The sequence below is a fragment of the Procambarus clarkii genome, chromosome 65 (genome assembly GCF_040958095.1).
Source record: "Procambarus clarkii isolate CNS0578487 chromosome 65, FALCON_Pclarkii_2.0, whole genome shotgun sequence".
Taxonomy (NCBI): domain Eukaryota; kingdom Metazoa; phylum Arthropoda; class Malacostraca; order Decapoda; family Cambaridae; genus Procambarus; species Procambarus clarkii.
Genome location: NC_091214.1, coordinates 6,563,944 through 6,568,438, shown reverse-complemented (window position 1 = coordinate 6,568,438; position 4,495 = coordinate 6,563,944). Strand labels below are relative to the sequence as shown.

Genomic DNA, 4,495 nt, shown 5'->3' with positions numbered 1-4,495 from the left:
GCGATCTTTGACACTTATTTCGGGGAGGGAAAGGACGGGCAATATATAGCCTAGGATCTTGCCTCCATTCGCCAGTGTCGCACCAGTACACAATGGAACCTTCCCGTACTAAAACGTTTTACTCCAGGGACAGTCTTAAATGTGCCCAAGTGCGTTTAGACACCTTTATAAATTGGCCTGTCGAGTGGCTAAACCCCCAAGACCTGGTGAATGAGGGATTTTATTATCTGAGAGTTGCGGATCATTGTTCCTGCGCCTTTTGTTGTAAAGTTGTGCATGCTTGGATTGAGGGCGATACGCCCCGTAGTAGGCATGCGAAAGTGTCGCCAAATTGTTCCTTCATAAGAGGCGAAAAGGACAATAACGTTCCTTTGGAAATCACCAAACTGGCATTCGAATATGGGCTGGATTTCTTTTCACCCCTATTCGAACCAAAGAATATAGCAACATCTGATCGTGAGTATATTGTATAAATATAATTTACTAGTTTATCTGTGAATAATTAGTATTGGCGATGTGGAGGGAGGACAAAAAAAAAAAAAATAAGTATAAACGCAGTAAGTCTTTTCAAATAATTTTTCTTTATTTTTTTTTGTTTTTGAAAGAATTGACTTAGAACCTGTGTCTTATGCATATATGTGATGGAGCATCTTTGTTTTTTTAGAGACCCCACCCCGCGAGGAAGAAACTAAAATGACTGGAGATGATTTGCAGGTTCTGGGGGTAATTCCATACGCTAAACCTAGATATCCAGGCTTGGCAACATACAAACAGCGTTTGGAAACATTCGACCTCAGCTGGACTGGTTGTGTCAAGCAAACATCTCACGAATTGGCAGAATCAGGATTTTTCTTCTGTGGTAAACAAATATTGTTGGAGTTTTTGTTATTTTTAGTGTGTGCGTGTGTATCCTCCTGGCCGGGGAGGATTTAATGGGCGCAAATCCTTAACTGTAGCCTCTGTTTAACTCAACAGTAAAATGGGTACTTGGTTGTAAAAAACGATTCTTCGAGGTGGGGATTGTATTCTAGGGACCTGCCCGAAATGCTAGGCCGTACAAGAATGTAACAACTCTTGTATATATCTGAAAAAAAAAGTGTGTTTACTCCCCCAATTGTGCTTGCGGGGGTGGAGCTCTGGCTCTTTGGTCCCGGGAAGTGTGTGTGTGTGTGTGTGCGCGTGTGTGTGTGCTTTTGTATTACAACATTGCCGGATGTGAGCTATAATAATAATAATGAATGGGAATATTTTTTTTCTTAAATTTACAGGCCTAAGTGACCACATGCGCTGCTTTTTCTGTGGGAATGGTTTTCGTAATTGGGAACCCGCTGACGACCCTTGGACACTGCACGCGCAATGGTATCCTGAGTGCACCTTTGTCAACATTAAAAAGGATGCACAGTTCATTAAGAATGTTTGAGAATCTTCGCAGCGTCGAACTATAAAACCCATAGATGAACATCTTTTAACTGGTCTGATGGAAGGTTTGGGTTTTTTCCCAGCATTAATTGAACATTTTGGATTTCCTGATGTCTGTGTGAGACCTGCCTTAAGGCTATATCTCAAAAGCACCAAAGATTTATTACCGTTTGTTACAGAGGCCAGATGTATAGAATTAATGTTGTGGTATATGCAAGAGAGCACTAAAGCCGAAATGGGTTTAAGGGGAATTCATCATGAGGATGTGGAAGGTAGGGTAGAGCCTGCGAATCTGGAATGGCAATCCGCGCCCTCTGACATGGAAACAGTCGCCACAGCTAATGAAATGGATGTCGACGTTGTTGGATCAATGAGCGGGTTCATGAGCACTAATCTTGGTTTGCGGGCTTTGCCTTCTCCTGTTGAAACAGAGGCGGAAGAGACGACTATAGTCGCTAATGAAATGGATGTTGAAACTGGCGAAGAGGCCACAGACTTTAATGCGACATCCCATGTTGAAACTGTGATGAACACATCTACGCCAACGTCTTGGGCTGCTGATATTTTGTGTAAGGTGTGCTTTAACAATGCGTTGAGTGTCGTACTGCTGCCCTGCAGACATATGGTAACATGCAGTAATTGTCTTGTATCTATGAGAAACTGCCCCATTTGCAGACGCACCATTTCGCATGTCCTTCGACCGATTATTTCCTAAGAAGACAAAAACTAAGAAGACATAGAGACTAATTTATTTATGTAAATAAAAATTGTACAAATGTCGAGTTGTTTTTTTATATTCATAAATTAGTATAAATAAGCTCACATTTTCATGAACAGTATTTTTTTTTGGGGGGGGGGGGGGATTAGATTGCAATTGCTTATTTACTGCCCTAAAATCATTGATCCGGGGGGTGGGGGCGAGATACTGCCTCATTTAGAGAAATTTGCTATGTGCAATAGCTCGGACGTTGGGGAACTGAACCGGGTCCTGCACGAAGGTTGCTCAACATTCTGCTCGAATATGGACAAAAATAGAATCTCTCTCTCTCTTTCTGAGGTAAAGAACCTTTTGAGAACTAGCACTCAAAGGTTATAAAAAAGATTAACAACTTTATAATTAGAGAGGCTGCTAAGATAATGAATCATTTAGTGAAATTTGTAATGTCCAATATCTCGGACGTTGGGGAACTGAACCAGGGCCCGCACGAAGGTTGCTCTGCTCCTGTGCAAATGAGGAAACATTTGGGAGAAAGAGAGGAAGCAAGATTTACTCCCTTGGAAAACCTTTATAAAAAATTTGTGGCCAGCGATTTGAAAATATTGGCAACTTTTTTTTAAACAGAATGAAACTCTTAATTAATAAATAATATATATCCTGAAGAATAAATCTTCCTCTATAAGATATATATTTTTAATTAGTTTTATAAGTTTGTATTTACTGTAATGATGAAGCCTTCCAACTATGGCTCATTAAAAGTTTTTTTTTGTTTATGAAATCGTGTAAGTATTTATGCAATATTTATTTTAAAACAATCATAATACACAGTGGCATATCATTTTTATAAAGAGGCTTTATAAGGTAAATATAATAGCAATGCGAAACTCTTTCTATCTGACGTATTATTTTAAATAAATACATTTGGGCGAAAAACATGTCTATTGCCCGCGTAAGCGACTTGGGGTGGGCTCTTGCAGATTCTATGTATTTTAATCTCTAAACATTCGAGTGCCAAGAACAACTCTCGTGCAGGCCCGCATTCAGTTTTCGACGTTCAAGCTTTTGCTATAGTAAATGTCTCTAAAAATGAGGCCGTATCTCGCCCTGACCAACTGTTTTTGGCTCAATTGTAATCCATCCAGCCGCAGTCAGCTGGGCAGGACCCAGTGCAGGTTTGGAAGGCTTTGGAAATTAAGCACCGTAAGATTGTGAGTGTTCAAGTTTAGGGGGGACTAAGTATTTTGCGCGAATGTGAAAGCCCTGGGTTTATTTGTGTAAGTTAAAAATTGAGTTTTTGTTTGTGTATAAGAGTTTAGCAATGTGTTTAAGTAAGATTGTGCAACTGTTTTAAGTTTAGGGGGGACTAAGTATTTTGCGCGAATGTGAAAGCCCTGGGTTTATTTGTGTAAGTTAAAAATTGAGTTTTTGTTTGTGTATAAGAGTTTAGCAATGTGTTTAAGTAAGATTGTGCAACTGTTTTAAGTTTAGGGGGGACTAAGTATTTTGTGCGAATGTGAAAGCCCTGGGTTTATTTGTGTAAGTTAAAAATTGAGTTTTTGTTTGTGTATAAGAGTTTAGCAATGTGTTTAAGTAAGATTGTGCAACTGTTTTAAGTTTAGGGGGACTAAGTATTTTGCGCGAATGTGAAAGCCCTGGGTTTATTTGTGTAAGTTAAAAATTGAGTTTTTGCTTGTGTATAAGAGTTTAGCAATGTGTTTAATTAAGATTGTGCAACAGTTTTAAGTTTAGGGGGGACTAAGTACAGATAGCGCCAGTCGTTGCGCTATATGAAGTTATTGGGCCCCCACCACAATAGCTGAAAACTATTATGTTAAAAAACGAAATTTAATACAGAATACAAACAGATCCCCAGTACGTATTAAATTACTTAAACCACTCAACTACTTTCCTTTATAGTACATTTACGAGTGTCAAATTAATGTATGGAGTGTCAAACCCAACATTATATGGCTGAGGCCCCACTATTTAAACTTCTTTTTGTATGCTATGAAATATCACAGGTATTGTTAATGCTTGTAACGTTTATTACAAAAGATAGACATACATTTGATGCTATTTTTCATATTAAAATCTAATTTGAGGCCCGAAAAATATATCTATAAAATCTATAAACAGGTTAGAACCATACAAATGCAAGTATGCCTTTTTCACCAGTAGTCAACTGAATACCACAGAAAATGGAATCTTTACTTTAGCTAAAGAAAACGAAGCAAAGCCAAGGGAGGATGACTGGAATAAACAGTTTCCAACCTGACTCTTCTCGCACATAAACATGTCTTTCTTGACGTCATTTCAAATTATATAGAGTACTGAAAGCTCATTTCCATAGCAAATATA

The 4,495-nt window shown here is 38.6% G+C and overlaps 1 long non-coding RNA gene across 1 annotated transcript; it reads left to right on the top strand.

The window, feature by feature from the left end:
• Positions 1-223: 223 nt before the first annotated feature.
• LOC138354871 (uncharacterized) lies at positions 224-2,106 on the top strand. The gene is made up of 2 exons (XR_011223689.1): positions 224-859; positions 1,269-2,106. It is a non-coding gene; the product is annotated as an uncharacterized lncRNA (long non-coding RNA).
• The last annotated feature ends 2,389 nt before the right edge of the window (positions 2,107-4,495 follow it).